The 24,615-nt window shown below is 46.8% G+C and overlaps 1 protein-coding gene across 4 annotated transcripts in view; it reads left to right on the forward strand.

The window, feature by feature from the left end:
• CFLAR (CASP8 and FADD like apoptosis regulator) overlaps window positions 1-24,615 on the forward strand; it is a 621,840-nt gene that overhangs the window by 38,385 nt on the left and 558,840 nt on the right. For 2 of the 4 annotated variants that reach the window (XM_069615451.1, XM_069615452.1), the window contains exon 2: window positions 3,769-3,897. The exons of the other annotated variants lie outside the window; for them this stretch is intronic. The gene's annotated coding sequence lies outside the window, so the exon portion shown is untranslated. The remainder of the gene's footprint in view (window positions 1-3,768; window positions 3,898-24,615) is intronic. 4 annotated transcript variants of the gene reach the window in all.

Below are 24,615 nucleotides of genomic sequence, written 5' to 3' on the forward strand. Positions count from 1 at the left end.
GATCATCTTCACTATTCACTCGCTGCACTGGTTTATTTTTTACTGTGTGTACCAAACTTCCTCTTTTGGTAACCGCTATTGACCTCAACACTTCACGTTGTCTCGGCGCGCTCTCCCTCGGCACCTTTCTCACCCGCGTCTCTCCCCCTTACCTCTTCTTAACCTCGCATTCTCGTGTCATGTTTCCCCTTCCCCCGTGCTTCCCGTCCTCTCTCTCTATTCCGCTCTGTGCGTGCTCTGTTTCCGTCCACACTCCTCCTTTCATTCTACATCGCTCGTTGTTATCTGAAGCCACCTTATAAAAAGAGCTTTCGCTTATGCTAATGTTAAAGGACATTTGTACCGCTTATGCCGTATTCTCTCATTCCTTGTAGATCTAGACCCCGTTTTCTTATTCTTTAAAGCCAATTCTGCTTAATAAATGTATGTACGGTGTTTTTTCTCGCCGCCATTTTCAAAGGCATCTGTGCTTGAGACTTGAAATCGTAATAGTTGCTTCACAAGAAGGTACTTTTTGTTTTGCTTATCCTTCTCTACTATTGCCAATGGGAGTGCTTGCCTGTAGCGGCCACTTTCTCGTGTGGTCACTAGGTGGCAGTAAATGTTACTTTTTTGTAATGCAATTTTCATTTTGTCTTAGTACAAAAAAAATCCATAGTGACAGAGAAAAGACTGCTTACAAATCAAACAAAATGTGCGTTCGAGTCCCAACTCAAACCAACTGTGCTGTGTCCTCCTTATTCAAAGGTGGAAGACGAGTACAAGACACATAAACGGAAAAGTTAAGAAAAGAATTGGGTGGGGGCTCTCACCACCAATTCCCTCCTCCATCGCCCCATCTCCCACACCTTACTACTATTAGGACCACCAACCGAACTGACCACTCCCAATTGCGTCCCTGCTAATGTAGTTAATATCTCTGATGCATCCCGCCAAAGCACTGCCCCCTTGCAACATTCCCAAACCAATTGTATTCCCTAGCCCGAGCCCATAGGTTTACCACCACTTGTCCATCATACAGGCCAGGGTCCAGAACTTGTTTAAAAAAAATAAATTAAAAAAAGTTATTTTTTTAAATGTATACGAGTCAAATCCATACAGGTCACCGATTTGACCTCAAGTAAGAGTTCGGCCTCCTCGCCCTAACCCCTCGGAGCTTGATTCCAGTCTGCAGGCCACCTCTGAAGAGACACTCCATGTATACGGCTGCTCTCCAAACTCGTCAGCATCTTGTTTGCTCACTAACTTCTTTCTTTTCCATCTCCAAATTGGGAGCCTAGGTAGATCTTGTTCCCAGCATGCAATCCCTTAAAAACAAACACCTCTTCCTTTTAGCCTCATCCAATCTACAGTTCAACCTCGTGAACTCAAACCTTAAACTCTCATGCTGCCAACGCTTGCCTGCAGAAATCATGCCCACCTTAACCCTGGAACCCTACATAATCCTCCTGCCCCTTATATTATATTACACATAATCTGCTCATAATGTATTATAACTGAAGTCTGTCATGTGACGAATGGATTACAGCTCTGCTTGGGCACAGAGAAGAGTAGGGTGTTAAACTCCTACTCAGCCCACATTACTACGATACCAGCAGTGATCCCAATTATAAAGGTGAAACTGGCACAGCCCCACAGGTAGGCCTCCTTCGCCTCTTTTGATAATGTGGGCCGAGGGCAGGCTATACTCTTCCGCAGTGGTGTGAGCTGATCATTTTGCAACACAAACAGCAATAGTACCATCAATACAACTAATTAAAAACACTCACTGGTCCCCCCTGTGAATGAAACAGAGAGTACCGTCTAAGAATAAAGGGACACTATGGGCGAATACAGGGGTGCAAGCCAATGATGTGAGCAGAAAATGCCAATGTTCAAGGATATGTCTTTGGAAAGGCCAAGAAATGGGGCTTAAAAGTCACTATCGGTTGAGCTTTTGCTGGGTTGAGTCGGCGTCGAGGCATTTTGAATTGGTGGTCCCAGTAGATCGCGGGCATCGAGACCGGTCATTTCAGCTTGAAGTGGTCTAGTGGTGCAGTCTGGTCTCTGCAGCGATGATCGGCTCGCTCAGGCAAAGCATAGCCAAGCGATGGGTCGAGCAGGCATCTCAAATCAGTTGAGTTGGCTCGAGGGAGGGGTGCAATACTCCAATGTTTCATTTATGAGGATGTCGGACTATACTTATACTATACTAGACTAATGATCCCTAAGAAGGTGAAATGTGTATGATGCTGTCAACATCCTATGCTGTCTGTCTTGGGTTGATACAGCTCTGTATTAAATAGTGCTACTCCAAACGACCCGTTTAGTTTTCTGGAACAAAAATACGTGCTTTTATGCTGTTTTGCATACCCACAATGCATTGCTCAGTGGATCTGAACTGGAGTTGAACTTCCAGAATTGGCTTCTGGGTCACTGTGTGAGATGTGTGGCTTGTTGGATGAAATAGCCAATTGTACTCTCATATCTAATATTGAAAGAAGACACCACAGATAAGCCATAAATACAAGGATGCAGACTTGACAAGAGCAGACGTGGGGGGCGAAGAGCTGACACTGGTAAATCGGGATGTAGCGCACGGTGGGAACTGCATACACACAAAGTACATCACAAGAGAGCAGGGAGAAGCAATGGGGAAGAAGGGGAATGCAGTAATGAAATTGCGGCAAAAATGTCGCCTTTACAAAAAATCACAGCAAAAATGCAGTGGTTTGACCTGGTAAAGGTGTGCCCCATTATACCATTTAAAGGGAGCGGGGGTTGCGGAGGTGTCCCCGGCTCCCCTTAAATGGTATAATTGGTCTGGGGTTGCAGGGGTGTCCCCCGCATCCTTTACAGGGATGGTGGCGGCAAAACACAGCCTTTTTGCCGCGATTTTAACACATGGAATTAAAGAAGGTTCAAGCAGCCGATGCTGTGGCCAATGTAGCAAGCGGCGTTATTTCAATGCTAAACGATATCCAGAATGAATTCCTGCATTAGAAGCGGTGGTGTTGCTAGGGGGGGCGTGCCCCCCTCTGAAATCATGGCCCCCCTTTTTGCCCCCCCACCTTAGGCGAGCAGTGACCGTGTTCTCTGTTCATGGTGTTATTTGTGACACTCACTGAGGCAAATGTTTGCATATCACACAGCAAATACTCTCCTTTTGTCTCAAAGCTAGCAGTGCTGTTGGTATGTATTCTGGCATCGTTATGAACATGAGCACGAGCTACTTCTCAGGTGTGCCTGCCCAGCTTCTGCACATCAACCTCCAAAGTGTGCAGAGCAGCTTGCAGCCCCCTCACATCAGAATGTAGTGCAAGAAACTGCTAATGGTGGGCCATTAGTCACTGAATGGTTTCGTGCCTGCTTTCTGATGGGAGGGTAAGTGCAGTGGGGTGTGGGTACTTTGCATGTGCAAACGCCTCTCTGCAGGAGTGCTTGTGACGTCACACGTTATCTTTCATAGGCAGCCCCCCCCCACTTTTGTCTGTGGCCCCCTCACCCCCACTTTAGTCTTTGGATCCCTCTGTGCCCCTCCTAAATTTGATGCCTGGCGACGCCAACTTGCGACAAGCCTTTTGTGTTGTAATGGAAAACCAGCAATAACGGGTGTAAGCAGGAATGTCCTGGCCATTGTGAAAGTCAAGGTTATTGCAAAGAAGGCAGTAGCTTACTTCCCCAACCACCCTCCCACTGCTTTCACTTCCCCTGGCCTCCACAGCCCACGACCCTTTCAGACTGTACTTTCCCAGTTTCACCGCCTTCGACATTTTATTTTCGTTCAAGGTTCCCCTACTCTGGTCACATGGCTTCCTAGAGACCCCGATGGGTTTCCCGCTGAGGGAGTGACGAGGTGGACCTGGGACATACTGAAACACAGATGACGCAACCCAGCTCCGATCATCAGGCTGCGAGGTAAGAGTCGAGATTACACTGCATGGGACTGCGGAGGCAATACAGATAATAGGGGAGGTCGGGGGCAAGGGGGTGGGGAGGGAGTGTGTGAATCGGTTCTGTGGCATACTGTGGCTGCACAATAAAAAAAAAAAAATAGCAACGACAACCGCACCTCACCCTCAGGTTCCAAATAAAATACAGTGCATGCATTTTTCTGTCGACCCCAACAAACCCCCTTTAGAATTAAGGAAATAATTCACAAGTCACAGATTCCAGTGGGTAAACGTGGTCGCCGCTGCTTTATTAGCCAGGAGTTAACTTACAGGTGATCCATAACAGACAATACAACTCCCGTGGCCCCCCATCCGTCTTGTACTCCTCAGCGCTGTGACTATGCTGGTGGTTGTTCAGCACCCTTGTGGTTTCTGACAGTACTTTCTCGTTGGATGCACCGAAAACACCAAGTCGGATAGGAAGCCAGCGCTTCTTTCTTCTTCTTGCTGATAGATTTTATCCATCAGCTGTGATTATTGGATACGAGGCTTGAGCCTCATTGTTCCATCTTCTTGGGTTGAGGGTGTAGTCGTGGGTTAGGATTCTTCGTCTGTGTGGACTTGTCACGGTAGGGCTGGTTTCACAGCGTCTTCACCATGATGGGCCGCGGGTAGCGGTCGGCAGGAAGCCAGATTTCATGGACCAGCAGTTCTAGCCCCCTTGCTTGACCACCCCCTTTGCATCTTCTTCCTCACCTTTTCAGAAGCATCTGCGCTTGCCCTGCACCCAGTACAATCTATTGCCCCCAGTGCCTTAAGTGGCAGTGAAAAATGAGCCAGGGCCCATCAAGGGGACTTGGCCTAACGGCAGGAGGTCGAAAAAAAGCTTTGACCTATAGTGGCCGGGGCTGCCGGGGAAAATTAGTGAGCGCCGGCAGGGCCCTGCCTCAGAGTGAGATTTCTGAGCCTGCCAGCTAGCCCCTGTTAGGGAGAATTCAAATTTCTATGCCAATTACCTTCAACCTTAGAGACCCCAGCTCTTTTGCTGGACTTTAGGACTTTTAATCTCTAACCTGGAGTGAGTAAGACCTTTTTCTCACTTTCATGTATTTTTGATGTGATCTGGACTCTTTGTTTTTGGAGTCTGACAAACTCCACAGGCATCTACTTTTGTTGTGGTGACACACAACACCTTCAGTGCAGTGTCACAGAGAAGTCCCTTGGATTTCTCTTAAGGTTTAAATACCTTTTCTTGTGAGAACTACTGTTCCCAAGAAATAGTAAAGTGAAATTGACTTTACTTACCTTTTCTCTTTGTAGGTGCAGCACATACCATCTTATGTGGAGTGCTGGAGGGTTACTTACTAGCCCCCTTTCTTACTTACTCATGTAACATTTTTTATGTTGGCCTCACTACTTTAAATGGCTGGTGGCAGTGGTTTAATGTTCCTACCATTGTGCGTTTTTTAATTTTTTAATTTATTTATTTTTATTTTTTTTTCTTTTTTTTACCGCAAGCTGAATCTTCAGCTGCAGTATAGCACCCATGGGTGACCATTTTGCCAAAATGGCCCCGGTCTTCTTTTTTTGCCATTTCTTGTTTGTGAGGTCTTTCTTGGGTTTTATTCTGTGCGCCAAACCAGGTTTAACCCTTTTGTTCGATTTGCTTTTGGCGGGCTTCATTGCTAAAACCCGCCTTTGGCTCCAGTGTGTTTGGCAGGGCAGGAAGTGAGGGAGGTGCCCAAAACCTCCCTGTCCTTGGTCTCCTTGGTTACCTGAATGCACCCAGTCGTGATTGATTGGCTGGCTGGCTGTCCTTGCAGGACAGCCACACTGCTGTGTGAGTGACAGCTAGGCTGTGCATGAATGGGAGAAACCTGCATAACAGGCGAGGCTTCTTGGACTGAAGACTGTTGACCACTGGAAGAAACATCCGACAAAGGAATCGTGAAGAGGAGCTTGCTACATCCTCCTGGACCGTTGAACTGCCCGGTGAAGCCCTGCTGCTGTAGTGAAACAAATTTTCCTAATCAACAAGAGAAGCTCCGGAAAGGACGACTTCTTCCCTTGGGTTGGTGGGACCAAATGAACCCAAGATGAACTTTGCTAGAGGACCTTCGTCAACTGGCTGTACTTCTTTGCTGCTGCTGGAACCGAGTGCTAGGGGTCGAGAAATCCATAGTCAAGTGCCACGTCTTTAAGCCGGACCGAAGATCCTGAGGACCCTCCCGAAGCAGGACGACCCAAGCTCGAGTCCCCTCACTAAAGTGCTGTACTCAGTGTCCAAGATCCGCGGTGGTGCTATTTGCCCGGCAGCTGAAACCGCAAATTGCCGCTGAACTGAAAAGGGCCCATAGCTGAAGCCGGTCCCCATGAGTGAGGCCCAGGAACACAGGATCTGCAACACTGCAACCAGGACAGAAGCCAACTGGATCCTCTTCTTCTAACCCAAGATACTGTTCTGACTAACAGGGTACTTACCTCTTTGTCTGTAGCTTGCTTTTCTCAGTTGAGACTTGCAGTTGCTGCTTTCTAGAGTTGATCTCAGCTCTACCTTTTCACAAGTGTAAGAGCTTGTGGCCCAACAGTGATTTTTCTACACCAAACTCTCTAACTTTGTTCAAGACCTTTGTGGTTACATGTCTTTATATCGAATCCTTTATATTGAATGACATATATATCGAATCTCCTATCTTGAAAACCTTTATAGTGAATGCATTGTGTCCCCCACAAACCCCTGTTTCCCACCCCTAAAAACCCATCCCGACCGTTTCCCAAAAATGTTTTAACTCTTTACCCCACCCTAAATACATTCACTATAAAGGTTTTCAAGATAAAAGATTTGATATGTGTCATCCAATATAAACGATTCGATGTAAACACTGTATACCGACTTTTGCTACCTAAGTGCCTCAGCTCCATGGACTTTGCTCCCGGCAGACTCTTCTAGTCCATTGACTTTGATTCTAACTGTCCCTCATAGTGAAAGGGGCCCCTAGGGGTCCCTCGTGCTATGGAAACAAGGCAATGACCATACACGAAAAGATGCGCCAGACACGAGGTTTCAAATTCCCAATGCTAGGGTTTATTGCAAGCAAAAGATGGTATCAATTGGCCAATTCTGATCCCACGCCCCGCGACGTGAGTTTCCTAGACCTCGAGGGACGCAAGAGAGCGAATTACGTACATCAGTTACATAGATACAAAATGCATATCATACAATCAGCAAAGTCATGTTCAACACCCCTCTGTATTAAGTTCCTTTGAACTCGGGATGACGATGGACATATCCGACGAGTATGACGATCATAATGCTTTCGATGTCTTTTCTAGTAACAATGTGCAATTTAGAAAGTGCGGAGGCATCTTTTAGAACACAGTGGTTCTGTTCTCGGAAGCAATCTGTACACGGGAGAAGAGCCACATTCCAAGCTTTGCTATCTATGAGGTACTATTCGTGTCCTGGGAGCCGACACGTTCTAAAGGGTTTTGCGAAGGGGGGCCGTAAGAGAAGCATAATTCAAGCCTTTAACTGTATTATTCTAACATATTCTACCATCGTACGAGACTGGCTGGCAGCTGTGAAGTGATTAAATGCCCTGCAGCTTCCTCCCAAGGCTAAGGAGAGGGAGCGTGGGCATTCCTTTCTGGGCTACTCATGAGGAGTTCAGCAAACTCTTCAGTCCCGCGACCTTGTACTTTCATATTCAGACAACAATGTTAACAGTTGAGCAGAGTAAGCAGAATCCGCAAGAATTGCAAGCTGCAAAGCAGTTTTTAGACAGAAAGCAATGAGCAATGGTTAACGAGCAAAATGGCGATTATGCTACGTTTAAAATGGCCCCTTGTCGGTCAAGCATAACAGTCTATATTTCTATAATTCGGTGCATAAGACGGTTGGCCCACGGCCATCAAGTTACGTCTATCATTCAAATGAAGGGTATTCATTTTTCCAGATTGACAATAGGTGATACATTGGTTCTTAACTAATATTTGGTGGTAAAGGTTTTATCTAGAGTTCATTGGAAGATTTAAAGTGCTCACATGCTCGGAGAACCCGTTAACCTTTTTTCCTTCCCTTATCCTTTCCTCTTTGCCAACCTCAGAATTTAACGAAGTACAAAATTGATATATATAAATGCCAATACTATCCTAGTTAGTGAAGTCACCTCAGGATGTAGGAAGTGTGTATGCAGCATCTCTAAAGAGTATCTACTTGCTTTGCCTTGATTCTGAGAAAGTATTTTGAAGTGCATTTTTATTGTTGCACATTGCCCTTTTTAAAGAAGGCTTATTATAAACTGACGGCTAAATGAATAATTATTTTTACAAGAAAACCTTGAGTGTAAGTGTTATTTGGATACTTGTATTTGTGGATTTTGATGCTACAGCTCTACAGCTCACATTTACCCCTCTTGAGATAAATCTGGCTGTTCAGTCACTCTACCAACTTGCGTAGTACAGACCTACACCAATAGGGGGGGTTACCTAATACCAAGAGGACAAGACTGGTGTAGTCTCCCACAGGGTTACTGCATACAATCCTGCCTAAGAGCCCCAGCCCTCTTAAAGCAGTGATTGCCCTCTTTCCCCCAACCCAGACGCTGATAAGCCACCAGAGTTTGCCCTACCCAAACCTCTTGTGGCTCCAGCATCTCCCCCACTCTCCCTGGCTGCTCCAGACCCTCGGTTTGGTCGGGTGCCGCTGCTAAAATCGGTAAACCCCCAAGCCATCTAAAATGGTGTGTTCACCGGCACAGTTTATTCATGTATTTGTATAATTTACACAAGAACAATAAGCAGTCCATAAAAGAAAATGAACAAATAACCAAAACAATAAAAACAACATGCAGATTACAGTATACATATTTACAGACAAAGAACTAGTACAAATTCAGAAAGTTATCCCAAATCTTCGCATGTAATGATAGTTTCCCTTGTCTCTTGTAAATCACTCTTTCCATATTTGGAAGACTGGTCTTCCCTTCATTCCAATCCGCAACAGTAGTTGCAATCTGAGATTTCCAGCCCCTTAATACCATCTTCTTGCCCACACCTGCCCCTAGGAGCAAGATTTTTTTCTGAGAGACAGAAAGGTCCTCAAGCATCTCACCACCTCCTAAGATCATTGTTTTGAAATCCAATGCAACATCCAAATTCAGAATACGTAAACCGGTGCAACATACGTCTTGCCAAAATACCCGTACTCGCACACAGTCCCATAGTAAATGTTCTAAACTACCCAATCCATTTCCACAACACCAGCACTCATCTGTATCCACCATACCTCTCTTGAACAATCGTTCTGGGCTCCAAAACACTCTGTTGAGGACCTTTATTTGTCTCGAACGTTCCTCTAAATTTATAGAACAAAGCTTAACATTGGCACACATCTCCAACCACATCTCGGGTGTAATCTCACACCCCAATCTCCTGCCCCAATCAGTTCTCGGCTCAGAATTCTCTTTATATGCAGACACAATTCGATTGTTTATCCTGCTAGCAATTGAACTACAACCTGGCTCCCTCTCCTTAAGAAAGAGATCCATTATTGCACCCCCTTGCTCTGCCACATCACTTGTGCATCTTTTCAGTTTTCTGAAATCACCAAGTAAGAAATTGTCAATGTTAAATTTCCCCCATAACTCTTTCTCCAATCCACTTACCATCCTTAATGACATCACCAATCCAGTATATACCACTTGGAAGCCACTCTGGCCAGAATAAAGTCTTACCTCCAACAGTAATCGCCGGATTCAGCCAAATGGAAGCATGAGTGGTTTTCAAAGCAACCGAGCCCAACAATTCATGTATATTGTTCCAAGTCTCTCTCACAAAAACTGTCATAGGCAATTTCCTACACGACCGGCACAGTTTATATCTTTGACCATGGATGTAATGATGTACGCACAAGCTAAGCCCCCATTTGGAAGCACTTGAATGCAATCAGTGATTCAATTTTGGCAATTTGTAGTTCGGTGTCTTTTCACTGCCGATTTTGAGTCTTCAGTTGTAACGCTCTGGGTTGCCCCAGCTACCAGATAATGTGCTAACGAGTCCATTCCTAAGTGAATGTTTGCACCCGTAAAGGTCACAATGCATAGCTAGTAAAATGGGTCGAGGTCTTGTTCCCACCATGTCCCAATCCAATCAAGGAGGCCGCTTTTCGCTTCCGGCAGGGATGGCCCGAGGCATGGGCAATCTGTGTGGTTGCACAGGGCCCTGTTGTCTGGGGGAGGGGGCAGTCGCGGGCACCAGTGCCTGGCTGACTATGTAATGTTTTAAAGAGAGGCTGTGCTGCTTCTGTCTGCGATGCTCGAGTATCGCTTTTCTGTTTGCCTGAGTGAAACCATGCCGCCACAGTTTCACGGCCCAACTGCCTGTTAGGTTGTAGAGACAAATTACCCCCTGCCAGTGCCCAAAAGGCGCAGAGGGCCCTATAAGTACTGCTTGACCCATTTCTTTTCTAGAGGAGTCTTTAAAGTGGGAGTGATGAGTGACTGCTCATTTAAGTGGCCATTGTTTTGGAAAAGGCATTAAGGTTTCCGTGTTAAGAAATGCAAAGGTGAATTTCTATTCTGAAAGCACCAGTTAGCTGTGCAAATCTATGCCGTACTCCAGGCCAATTAAAACCTATCACAAAAAACAGTTTCAATCTTCATTAATTTTATATGTTCACATTTGACACACCAAAAGTGTTTATATTTGATAGAATGTAATATTTTCAAATAATATTTTCATCACTTCATATTTGAAGCTTACATTTGTCAAACATAAAAACACAAACAGCAACCTTTTCACACATTGCCTTTTGGAAGTACGTTTTCAAAACCCAAAGGGCATTTTTTGCCTCCTGCTGAATTGCGTTTTGAGATTTGCAGGCTCCCATTCAAAATGGGGGTAATAACGCCGTAGTTGTACACTTTTTGCCCAACATATTTCTATAAGGATTTATGTATTTGTGTGATTACCATACAACGGTTCGTACTTTTTAAGTAACATTTACAAAAACAGAGTATTTTTAAAAGCCAAACGTGGGATGTGTCACGCTGACAGCACATGGCTAGGTGGAATGCTGACAACACCTTGCAGGATGGAATGGAAGGGAGTTTTAAGAATGTAGTGTGGAAGAAAGGAGGTTGAGCCCAGAGGGAAGACTGCAGCCATGTTATGCTGAACTGAAAGTAAAATAAAGCTTTTGAAGGCAAAAAACCGTCCCTGAACAAGGTATCTTGGTGCAGGGAGATGGCCGGAACGCCGTCCCCTGTACTGAGTGGGGAGAGATTTTGGACGGCGGTCCTCCCACAGCGACTCTTCAGCGGCGATGGAGTTCGCAGTGAGTGGAGAGAGGTCTGGATGGCTACAGCTCAGCGGCTGTGCAGCAGTGATGCGGTGTATGCTCCACGCTACAATGGTTTGGACCAACAGGTGAGGAGGAACTTAAGGTGCATTGGTGTTTGGGAAGGGTGAGGGTGGTATGAAGGTGATGAGGGAGGTGTATTTGGTGGGAAAAGGATGAGATTTAATAAATATAACACACATTAAAAGAACAAAGGAAAATAAAGACTAATTACGAAGGAAGAGTAGATATCCCAGATGGGAAGAGGATTGGGCGGGCAAAATTCATAAAAGAAATGGCATTGGAGAACTGGAGGGCCAAGAAGGTTGGTTTGAAAGGGATGATGATGAGGAGGAAGAGAGTAACAGTTGGTAGGATCCAAACCCGGGGTCAAGGGAGGAGAATATGATATGTCATTTATAACAGGCCTGTACACACGTGTTTATAAGAGGGACAAGATGAGGGAGGGAACACAAAGGAAGGACAAGACAACAATCTTTCTAAGCCTTGTGTCATTCAGATCGTGCAAGTCCGATACAGTCCTTAATATGCAGTAGGGCTGGAGGCAGTGCAGGGATACATGTCAAATGGGGGGCCTGGTACCCGTGCGACTCTGAGGGTAGCCACTCAGCGCAGTATACAGGTGGGTCAGCAGGGGAGAGCGAGAGAGAAAAGCAGTAGAAGAAGAGAAAGGTCTTGAGTTGTACCGGATTTTCAGGTGTTCTGGCTCAAGTTTGAGAAGGACAGGGAGGTCATTCAGCGGGAGGTACCTGCAGGTGGGAGAGATCTGCACCCCACTCGACTGGCGAAGAATTGAACATCAGAGTTTGAGGTGCCTAAGGAAAGGGCTTGAGAAGGAAGGAGTGAGAGGAGGGAAGGTGAAGATAGTTTGCTTCTATTTTAAAGTGAAGACAGGGATTGGGTGGTAAAGTAAAGGGTGATTGGTTAATTGTGCGAAAAGTGGCAGTAGTAAGGTGGAATAGGGGGTGGCCTAATCTAAGGTAAGGGGCATGAGGTATCTGGCCCAGGCCCAGCATAGAGCAAGAATGGGGTGTCATGGTTGTACGGCCCCTCTGGGCCTTATGGTTTAAGAGCTTGTTGATACCGCATCTCACCCCAGAGCCTTTGTGCAGCCCTTTATTGGGGGGGACAGGAGGGAGAGGGCAGCCAGCAATCGCTGGGAGAGGGGTTGCAGCGGGAGGAGTAGTGGCGACAAGGTGAACACGTTTTCCTACAAGAAGGAATACTGGGGATGGTTTAAGAGCTTGATGATACCACATGACACCCCAGGGCCTTTGTGCGGCTCGTTATTGGTTGCTCCCCCTCGCACCCTCCCCGGGACAGGTGGCAGAAGGCAGCCAGCAATATCTGGGAGAGGGGTTGCAGCAGGCGGGGTAGTGGCAACAAGGTGAAAGTTTTCCTACACGAAGGAAGAGTGGGGATAAGGATAAGCATATCTGGTCAAGAAGTTGTTGGGGTTGCATGAACGGCAACACAGGAATAATTTGTCATACCTCTGTTCCTTTTTTCTTTGGCTTAAAGGAATGTTGATTCATTTTGGTGATAGTTAAGATGGGTGAATACAGGTCAGCAAAGCAGTTTAGACTAATGGGGAACTTGGATGATCGAGGCAAGGAGAAGGTCAATTTAATGGAGGTATGAGGAGAAGCAGGGTTTATGGGGAAGGGACGAGTGTCAATTTACTGGAAAGTATTGGATACGGAGTAGGAGAGTTGAATGGGAGGGGGCGAGCATGGTAGCGGTATGGAGCTATACATTCTCGGCACAGGGATGGAGAGGAGGGCTTAAAAAAAGAGGAGAAATGAAAATGGTAAGAAAGGACAAGTTTCAAGGATTTATAAAAGAAAAAAAAATGGTGGCTACAAAGGGGCTATATCAAAGGATGTGCGCTCGGGTGAAGGAGCGTAGCAGAGTAGCTTACCAAGGGGTAAAGGGGCTAGGGATGCTATGGGAAGTAACAAGGTGCGTGAATTGAGCTGCATGGACGGGGGTGCACTGAAGGCCCCTGGTGCAGTGGAGGAAGCAGCAATGATCTGGATCATTTACCAGGGTGAGCATGGGGGCGCAGTGGCCTAAAAGGAGGGATGCAGTGTCACGGCGTGCAGTGCACAGGGGGTATTGAACTGCCAGGGCAGAAGAATTGGGTACGGCAATGGGTGCTAGGAGTGGGGACAGCAAGTGAGGTGCGTAGCAGAGAGCAGGGGAGCAAGTATTTACAAGGGTGAACATGTGGGTACATTGACAAATGAGTAGGGGGAGGAGTTACTGCATGGGGGAGGTAATTACTGCATGAACCGAGGTTGCAGGTACGGCCCCATGTGCAGTGGAGGAGCATTAAGGATGGGTGCTGGGTGAGGAGCGGGGAGCAATTGTACGGGCGAGGTGAGTACAGGGGAGTACTCATGTATGGTTTGTTAGATGGACAAGAGAGGCGGTTCAATATGCTGGCCCCAAACAAAATGAGGTTGGGGTTGGTCTAGGGTTACAAAGTCATGGATGGGCAGGGGGGGGAGGTTATTTTGCGTTGGGGTGATTAATATGGGTAAATAAAGGGGTTAGTTGTGGGAGGAGTTGGCGGGTACTTGAGTGGACAGCATATGGTGGACAGAGGAGTCTGGGGCAATGTCCTCAATAATACTCAATACATTGACACCACGCAGGCCAGGGCTCTTGGTGGGTAGGATATCAATAAATAAATAAAACAAAATGATAATGATAACAGGGAGCATCAGTGGGGGGCTCAGGCTTTCAGAGCAAATTTGTTGGTAGCAGCAGAGGGCTGGCGGGGAGGTGATATCAGGGAGCAGTGAGTAGATGGGCATGGGGGAATAAGGGTAAGAGGGAGGTGTGGCTTAAAAAAAAGGCAATGGGAAATTATGTCAAAGGGTCCACAGCGTTTACAAAGACACATTAGCGCTTTGAAGAGGTGTTTGTGGGGGAGCCAAGGGGTTAGATCGATCGAAGTAGAGGTAAGGGTTTTTTGGTCAAAATGGTGGGTGGGGGAGTTAGCAGGTTCAAGGGAGAGAGGTTGGACGAGGAGGGATGAACAAAGGGGAGTAGGGTTCAGAAGGGTGTTGCATAATAAGGGTGCGGGTGCTGTGTTACAATGGTTTAATTGTGGGAGGTTTGTGACGGGGAAGTGGTATGAAAAATATTAAATGAGTGATAGATACATTCAATAAATAAGAAGGGAAATAGGTTATTTGGCTGCTAGGGGGAAGGGATGGACAAGGGTGCCCTGTTATGGAACAGAACATGGGGCAGACGAAAATAAAAATAGGGCGGATAGGACACCCGGATAAGGTGGTAACTGGTTGGGTTGTGAGAAGATGAGCAGCACAGCAAAGGTTATGGGGTGGGTGGGGGAATTTTGCCCCAAAGGTGATTGAGTGAACAAGGAGGAGGACCAGGTTTCTGAAGTGCAAACAACTTTTGGGGGCGTAAGGTAATGTGATGTTTATGGTGATGAGAGTTGGGTATCGTAGTAGAGGAGTGACAGAGGGCAGTAAGGTTCCTTGAGTGCAATTAAGTGTGGTGCTAAATTTGTCTTTTCTTTCACAGATGTGGCAGGAGGTGGTGTTACGAAGAAGAGTATAAGGGACTGGTCAATGTATGTAGGGTGTCTGTTAATGCAGGGGTATAAAGCTTTTAGTGCAGTTGGGTATGGTGTTTTTTCCCAAGTGAATGTTTGATGGTACAGATTAAGGGCATTAGAGCTATTGGAATTATGTAGAGAAGTAAGGTGGCTATGGCAGTTGGAGGAAGTTTTAGTTATGAAAGTTACGGAAGGGGTTAGCAACTTTTCATACCCGTCATAGCAGGCGATCGGTCGAAGAAAGGGCAGAGAAACTGTTACGCTCACCTGGTCTCTGCGGGGAAGTTTGGGCACGGTTGGAGCCCTTCCTGGACTTGGCTCCCCTGGATCAGCCTCCTTCCCCAGCTGCTGTAGTGTGGGCTGCTCTGGTTGCTGGCACTGCCCCTGTTTTCTTGTGAGTATGAGCTCTCCGTCCTGCTTCTCATCAGCAGGGGCGCTGTTGATGGACCTAGTTGCTTCACTGGTTCGTGTGCGTGGCGGCTTAGACCGGCTGTGGCTGAACCACTTTGAAGGTAAGTGTTCTTAACAATGATTATTGTCTGTATCCTTTTCCAATGTCTTTTTCTAGTGATTATTGTCCATAACCCTTGTAATGTCATTTCTCTGCTCAATACGTGTGAAGATGCCCACGCAGAGTCGCGGTGTTGGAAGCGAGTCCAAATGATGTCAGAGGGGATTGCGAGGTTCCCACTTAAAAGGTAAGTAGGGTTTAAAGGTTGTATGCAAGACTTGTGTTGCGCGACCAAGCGTATGATATTTATGCAGTCTCTAACCTTGTGTGTTCTTTTCTCCTGCAGGGATGGCCTGGCGGTGTCAGACTGGGAGCGGCTATCCGAAGACCTGCTGGCGATTACTGGATGGATGGATCCGTGAGGATAAGAGCTCCCGCGTAGATAGACGCCCGGAACAGGTGAGGATGTGCCCCAACTCCGATGACCAATGGAATCAGGTAAGATATGATGCGCTGCAGGCGATGGGATTGCAGAGACAGATAAGATGCGCGTCGAGCGATGGTATTGCTGGAGGCAGGTAAGGAGCGCGTTGAAGATGATGTTCTGGAACCTGTTGAGATGCACGCTGAGATGATGAGCTGGAAACGGGTAAGAGCGTTTCAGGCGGCGGTGTGCGTTACACTGCAGAAAGCAGACTAACGCGAAGCGCTTGCTTGCGGGTGGGGCTGGTTTAAATAGACTGGTCCCAGCCACTCCCCTTTAGCCCCGCCTTGTGGCTCCACCTTGCCACTCTCAGAGACTGCTGCACGTGCACTCCAATGTTTCGTAATGGCCATACCCGGCCTGGATGCATGTGCAGAGCCTGCTGGGGAGTAAGTAGCATGTGCCCTAGACACAAAGTGTGCAGAGCACACTTTCTTATGAGCCTGGTGCCAAAGGCGTCAGGACTGGGTCCATTTGGACCCTTTGGATAATAGTGGCCCTTGTCCTGTGGCCATGACAGAAATGCAATGTTGGCATGGCGAGTAATTGGAAGGGGTAGTGTCAGAGGAAAGGAGGGAGGGTGAATTACGAATCAAAAGGAAATAAAGAACGGTTCTCTCAGTTTGGAATTTTATGTCTAAGAGAAGGGGAGGAATGTTTAAAAAAGTTAAAAATAAGAAGGAAGGAAGGAAGGTGAAGGAACAATTAAACAAGAGTTAATTAAGTATATAGGGTGGGGTGGGGCAGAAAGAACAGGTGAGGGGTTTTCTGGTGCTGGCAATACGGTTGGTTAAATGATGGTTGGTTGAAGGCAAAGGATTTTTATCGTGGTAAGGAGGGTGGGTGGTGCTGTTTGCACGAACAGGCTACCCAAGGGGTACAAAGAGGGGGAAGAGGTATTGAAGAAGGAGGGGAGTGGCCTCCGGATAAGATGGGAGAAAGCGGGAATGAAGGTTGAGAGGAATTGAGGCGAGGGGAGAAGAGGGTAGGGAGCAAGGGACAGGAAGTTATCATTTTGAATTATTCATTTATTTGTTTTTGGTGATTGTTAATAGATCTGTAAGTCTGTAAGGCCAGGGAGCCAGATTAGTGTGTTTTTGTAAGTTATCACCTGTCAGATTAAAGCAACCTTTTCCACTAACAGCGAGTCTGGGTATTTTGTGCAGTCAGCTCAAAGGTACTTGCTGAAGGGGTGTGTCCCTCTGACCGGGTTCTGTTCACAAACGATGTCTTTATCTTCCACTGATCAGTCTTGTCTCCTATAAAAAACCGCCACGCCGATATAGGCATACTGTTACGCTCACCTGGTATTCACGGGGACGCCACCCAGCTGCGGAACTATGGTGCCCTTCTCAGCTGCTCCCTGGTATAATCAGCGGGGAAGTTCTGCCTGGAAAACAGCTGGGCAATGTTCAAGACTGGGCAACTGGGGTAAGAGCCTCCCAACACCCCGTATGCCCACAGCCCCTCCCCGGACCTTTCCTCACCTTGTTATGGATTTTGGCGTGCTCTCCGTCCTGCCTTCTTGGCAAGGGGGCGTTGTCCTTTGTGGGCGAGTGCGATCTAGTTACTTCACTGATGCTGCCCTTTAGAGTCTTTCAGGTAGGTCTTATTACTGTTATACGGTAAGCCTTTCTTGGCTTCAATAATGTCTTTTCTCTCTCCTTAGGTGCGCAGAAGTTCGCCGTGGAATGTTGGCTGAATTTGGACTCACCGGCAGGTGATGGTGCTTCGAGAGCGTCTTGATGCGGTAAGTAGGCGCTATGTGCAGCGCTATGATGCCTTGCCTTTGGTAACCTGTTGTCTTTTGTTCCCGTAGGTTGCGGTGCTCACACAAGAAGTCCCAAGGCGTTGCTGGTCGATGGGCGACTTGAGAGGTAAGCTGCCGGCACAATTGTAAATGTCTAATGTCTTGTTTCTCTCCTTTTGCAGATCCGACGGTCCGGGAGGCCCGCTGTTCCTTGGATGCTGTTTGCAGGAGCAGAGGGCAGCTAGCGGTGCAATCACAGGTAAGCTGCTGCTAATAACGATGTCCCTTTTTGTTTTCCAGGTGCTGTTCTTCCGAGGTTCGCAGATGCTGCTGAACACGATGACCGTCACGTTGCAGGATTGCAAAGTAACGCGGAGCGTGTTCTCCAAGTCGGGTGTGGTTTTAAATGGCATCAAGAAAGTAGTCCAGGTAAAATAGTCCCTAGGCTACCACACCCAAAACACTATACCGCATAGCTTGGTTCCAAGGAGCCAAGCTATGTGGATGCCTCCATGTTGACTGGCACTGAAATAAAGTAGTTCCCAAGCACAAGTCTTCATTAAGTATGAGCCTGGCGCCAAAGGCGCCAGGACTGGCCCCAAGAGGGCCTAGACAAAGGATGCCTAAGGTGGTTGGGGGCCCGAGCCGAGACCCCTCCTGGCCCATGGGCCTGCCGGGGGGGCTTTCAGGAAGTGGGTCGTGACACATACACTATACCTGCCTACATTTCAAAATGAAGAAAACGGAGATCTACGGCACCTGAATGCCACGCACACACGTTTGCAAAGTTACACCCACCTGCTCAGCCCATATATTAAACGAAACGTTAAGCTGCGTGATGAAAACAGTTTGGTATCCAAACTAACAATCAGTCATCAGTGCCGCGTCCACAGCTTGGCCTTGCAGTATCTTAAATCATAGTTAATCAACCATGAAGAGTAACCCATTGATGAATGGCACCACATTGCGTTTCCTGTACCAGCTCTACTAGCACCAAAACAAATGATGCATGGCATGGGGACGCATACTGGACAGTTCCTGATTGTGGATTAAACACGTAGGACGAGAGCACATCCTATCGTCATGTTCTCTAACAGCAGCCATGTGTTTCATCAATGGCCAGAAAACCCGGAGGCTCTGCGCTCTTACCCGGAGAAGAGCATAAAAGCCCAGACTCTCTGAGCTAAACCTGCAGGTATGGCATACACCGACCTATTGGCTGCCCCAACTCTCCAAATTACCCACTGGTGCTCATCCAGTGCCCCTGCAATGTTCCAAAGATGAAGGTCCATGGCTGCGGATCCCATCTTCCAAATATTTCTTCGGCACATCAAGGTTTTTCCGGCCATGACACACTTGTGAAAACCCCATACCCTTATAGATCTTCAATATGGCCTTGTTAACTTTCTTTTGTGACTTTTCAACTGCTCTGTGTGACATGGCGCCAAGCCAATTGTAATGCAGCACTATCTTTGACCAGCTTAGTTCCCTATTTCCCAAGCTGTAAGTGAGCCTCCTGAAGGAGCCCATCATTTCAGCCAATAAATTATCTCTGCCAAGGCTTTTCAGGTCATTACCTCCTAAATGTATAACCATCATTGCTGTCCTCCTGTGTATTTACGGGAGAGCCTCTATTGTTTCTTCCAGATTCTCCCAACGCGTGCCAGGCCTTCCCCAACATTTGACTGTGTGGATGTTTATCCTTTCATTTTCCATCTTCACCCTCCCTCTCCTGTGGCCTCTTGCCACATAGGAATGTCCATTCACCCAAACGGTTTGGTTCCTTCTTCGGGGTACTGCCTGGGAGGTGAGAGTAAATTAGCCTTAGTAGCGGGCAGTGGCAACTCGCATTTTGTTTACGCTTGCTTATCTTTTCAAACAGATTTCCAGCCTCTGGGCTTATCGAGGCCAACCCAAGTGACTAATTTGACGGCCCCAAACCTCAATTATTTCTGAGGGAGCTTTTTTCTAATCCAATCTTGCCCAGCGCCATCCTCATAACCATCTTAAATTGGTAGTGGCTCAATGTTGAGTCCTTCTGGTGTACTAATCGAGGGGAGTACACAAGCTGGACAAAAGTGGCTTTCAGCTATGTGTGTTAATAAGCCTGCTTTTTCTTACCTGCCCCTTTTTTGATGGCCTAACCTTAAGCAGGTTCTCTGATGTGTAATTGCTGTGTTCTTTACTGTCAGGCATCTTCCCCCTTTGCCCGCTTTATTGTGTGGGCTTGCTCACTCTCTGTGCCCCAAAGAAGGCTACTGTAAATGCAGACTTAAACATCTTCCCCTCATAGGCCCCTTTGCAAATGTGTGGGTGTGCATTGATTGGAGCTCTCAACTTGCTTACATCAATGGGACACCTAGCATCCTCCTTAGGTGTTTCAACCCCAGCCCAGCGCTTAATGGCCATCCTTATGTAGTGGCCTTTCATAGGGTCTTCTTTGTGTGCCAGTTTGTAAAAATGTGCTATTGCAGCCAAATGGGCATGCTTAACTCTTGTTAGTTTGGGCTATTAGGTGTCACTTGCTATAAGCTTAAACTAATGCTTAAAGAGTACTGTGACGAATCTGAGAATGCTGTCCCTTCTCCCCTAGGGTAGACCTTTCCCACGTGCCCAGGGCGGTGCATCCACAGTACTTTAGTCTCCCTGGGGTGGAGCATTGAGGGAGGATCACACTGGGAACGAAGCCCCTTATGGGGTTGGGACGACCATTCTCAAAGAACGCGGTATACGCCCGCTTCAATACACCCAACCCCTTCTCCAGTGCCAAATCCTCTTTTCCCCCCTCTTTAGATATAGCCAAAAGGCCTCATTATGAGTGTGGCAGTCCGGAAACAAGGGTGCCGGTAAGCTTACCGGCACCCTTGCTTTCCGGACCACCACACTTTGACTCTGCCTGCTGGGGCCGCTGCGCCTGACAGGTCTGATCCTGCTGGGCGTAGCAGCCCTGGTAGGCAGATTTTTCACTGTAGCGCGGGCACCGTTCGCAATGGTGCCGGCGCTTCCGTCTGCCCACTCCCATAGAGTCCCATACAGCCCTATGGGACTCCTTGGCATTGAGTTAAGATTCTGGCACCTGACTTCCCGCGCCACCGGGACTTGTAATTTCCTGGTGGCACCAGAAAGTCAGGCGCTGGATTCGGTGTTACGGGGTGGGCGGCAACCAGCCGTTCGCATAGTCGGGTTACTGCCACCCTCACAATGAGGACCATTGTGTTATATTGTCAAGTTAGTCAATTTATCTGACAAGACTAAAACACCAGAGAATACAAAGTATGCTACACATGGCTCTATTTCAAGTACTGTGAAGATGACTGCGAGTGTGAGGATCACTCTAGAGAACCAGAGCGAGAGGGCTAGCCTCTCACGATATGTGATTGTCCCAAAGCAATTCAACAGTCCAGCACAGGACTTCGGAGGCAGCTCAGCTGAGATGCTAGGAGAGAGCTGTCCTCCGAGGAGGAATTGTGGGAGCCGTGCACCGGCCGAGCAGACGAGAGCCAAAAGGGAAACTGTGAATGCAGAAGGAGAACCCGAACCTGGTGCAGGATGGAAGAACTACTCGGGCTGCTGCCGAGCCAAACCTCTGGACACTCCAGCCCCTGGCAAAACACCTGAGAGAGGATGCGCAGCCTGAAAGAGTCCGACATCTGTAGAGCCGCTGCAGACCCAGCCAGTTTCCCAAATGCTACAGGAGCCTAGAGAAGCGACACAGTTGCTTGGAAAATGCTGGTACCTCTATGGAAGAGACAAACCGGTACACTGGTTACCTGAAAGGGCTTGAGGTCCGGGAAGCATGGGGTTGAAAGCAGAAGCTGGAATAAGAGGGTCTGGGACCCGGAGAATAACTAATAAGGAGAAACAGGAATTGTATGTTTGGCAGGAGAGTGAACCAAGTAGATGGATAATTAATTGTGAGTCTGGGACCCGTGTCTATATGAGAAGCCGAGAATAAGAGCATCTGGGACCCTGACTATAAAAAGAACAAACAAGGAAGAAGTTGTATGCTTGACAGGGGAGTAAACCAAGCTAATACTACACAACATTGTGAGTCTGGGACACGCACCCATATAAGAGACAAAAACCGAAAGTAATGAAGATTAAGAGGGTCTGGGACCCTGTGAGAGAAAGAGAGAGTCCATGAGAGGACAGTTGTTTAGCAGAAGAATAAACCATGCCGCTCACAATATTGAGAGTTTGAGAATAAGTGGTTCAAGAACCCTGGAACAAAAAAATATTTAAAAGGAATCCTATGCTTCGTACTGTTGTGTGCCAAGTTGGTGGGATAAATAACTGAATCTGAGAAGCATATCCTTGTGAATTATCCACTGCAAGAAAGTGGGGGCTCAGAAGCCAAAAAGGAAGGACAGTAGAACAAGAACAATTGTAGGGGAAAAGAGCACGACATAAGCATTGGACTCTTACTTTTGTAAACATTGTTCATTTCATCAGTTTTGATTACCTAATAGACAGGGAACTTTTCTGTTGGTTCGAACTGCAATGAACACTTTACTTTGGGAAGATGTCATCCTTGCACAGTTGATTTAAGTTATTAGTGTTAGGGAAAGAGGAAGGCTTTATGAGACTCGACTGTGACAGATTTTTGAGGTTTGGACATCCTGACAATGTCACTAGTTTTCTGTGGGGTAGTGAAACCCCTCTTAGTTTTAGGGATAGAGAGGAATTTTTTCAAACCTTTTTTTGATCAATAAACGTTTCTGCCCAAACATATGCCACCATTGTGTCAGAGCCTTACCTCTCCACCCTTACAGTACAGATTGAGAGAAATGGCATATGAGGGACAGCCCACCCATTTACTGCCCATGGCCATGCTAATCCCTATGGCCATTCCCACCCAGCTCCTGTCCCTCCCTGCCCAAAACACCTCCTTATGGGAACTCTTTGAGCTCGCTTTAAACAAACCTTACCATCAAACTGTGCACTCGAAGTTCCTGCCCGTCTTTTTTTTCAAAGTAGTTTTCTGAGAGTTAATGACTTAATCTTTAAGATTTTGAAAGAACTTGAATCCCCCATTGCCCCCATAGACAAATGTGTTACAGATGCACTATGGTGTAGTAATATTCAGAAGGCCTTATTAGATAAAATAGCTCGCCTACAATCTAAAATCAACGCAAAAAAATCCCTGCTACTTTCTGACCCGGACTACAAACAAATACCTAACAAATCACCTACCGTTAAATCAACTTCTAAACCTTTCAGCTTCTCACCCCTCTCTATTTGGGAAGTAGAAAACATCATCAGGAAACTTAAGCCATCTAACTGCCAAGGTGATGCTTGCCCTGCCCCGATCATCAAAGCTGCAGCACACGACCTGGCACCATTTATAACCAACCTCATCAATGCCTCCTTCAAAACTGGAGTAGTGCCTGATAACCTAAAAGATGCGTGGGTCATCCCACTCCTAAAAAAACCTACTCTTGATCCAGCCAACCCGTCTAACTATAGACCGATAACAACTGTACCTTTCTTATTAAAAATATTGGATAGAGCAGCCTACTTACAAATACAGGCCTACTTAGAATCAAACAATCTCCTAGGACTTAGGCAGTCAGGTTTCCGGCCAAGACACGGTACGGAAACTGCATTAATAGATCTCACTACCCAGATCCAAATCCTGAAAGACAATGGTAAACTTGCACTCCTCTTATTGCTTGATCTGTCAGCAGCTTTTGACCTGGTCAACCATCAAACACTCTGCCACCACTTGAAAACTGCAGCACACTTCTCAGACGCAGCCACAGCCTGGATCAGCTCCTTCTTAGAGAATAGAACCATGAGGGTCTTCTCTCCCACTGATTCTGCTGAACCCTCTCCAGTACCCTGCGGAGTTCCGCAAGGCTCTTGCGTGTCCCCGACACTCTATAATATATTCACAAAGCCTCTCTTTGATATCCTTGACTATCTGGGTGTCACGTATACCAATTACGCGGACGATACCCAGATACTCATTCCTATCTCGGGGAACTATGAAACAGACAGCAAAACCCTTAATGAAATCTACTCAGTAATTCAAGCTTGGATGGCACTTCACGGACTATGTCTTAATGACGAAAAAACCGAGTTGATCATCCTTGGCACTCACGCCAAACTCAAAAAGCTCAATCCTGCATTTAACTCCTTCACCATTGATGGCAATCTCATCCCCGTGTCAAATAACACTAAAACCCTTGGGGTCTACATCGATGCCACCTTATCCTTGTCCAAACAAACTAATGCAGTAGCATCATCAGCCGCTTACACCTGTAAGTTGATCACTGCATGTAGGCCATTCATCTCCTCACCCAATTGCATTACTCTTGCCAGAGCATTAGTCCTTTCCAAGATAGACTATTGTAATGCCCTTTACTTAGGCACTAGCTACAAGAATATCAACAAACTACAAGTAATTCAAAATAATGCCATTAGAGCTGCCCTCAACATCCCCAAAAAAATGCACATTTCGGAGACCAGACGCAAGCTACACTGGCTTCCAGTCAAGCACAGAATATCCCTTAAAACTCTTGCCCTCACACATAAAGCCAGGGCCAACCTTGCACCAGCCTACCTCACCAACCAACTTACACCTCACACTTCATCAAGACCACTTAGAGCAGCACAAGCTAACACTATGTCCATACCGAGATTTAAACTTCACAATTCGGGCGGTGCTAGCTTCCCTGTACAAGCCTCCAAATTATGGAACACAATACCAGCACTTTTGCGAGCAGAACCTTCATTTAACCTATTTAAACATAACACTAAGCGCTGGCTTCACAACATGGACTCTATGACAGCCTAACTGCCTGATCCTAGCATGATCAACTGTCACTATACACTCGGGTAATTAATATAATTATACTAGACTATGTATATATGCATCTGCATGACTAAGTTTGTACCCACCTGTAACTGCAATGTAACGTAACCCTATTGAATGCCTTCAACTGCAATTGTAACCAGATCTAACTTATGCGCCCGTATGCCCTTGGGCCTGGCCGCGCTTTATAAATAAAATAAATACAAAAAATACAAAAATTGGAGTTGTAACCCGCTACTGATGTAATAAAAATGCCTTAACTAGGTTGCCTTCAGCCCCTCGGTTT

Source organism: Ambystoma mexicanum, chromosome 9, assembly GCF_040938575.1.
Source record: "Ambystoma mexicanum isolate Mex_15411 chromosome 9, UKY_AmexF1_1, whole genome shotgun sequence".
In the NCBI taxonomy this organism is placed as follows: domain Eukaryota; kingdom Metazoa; phylum Chordata; class Amphibia; order Caudata; family Ambystomatidae; genus Ambystoma; species Ambystoma mexicanum.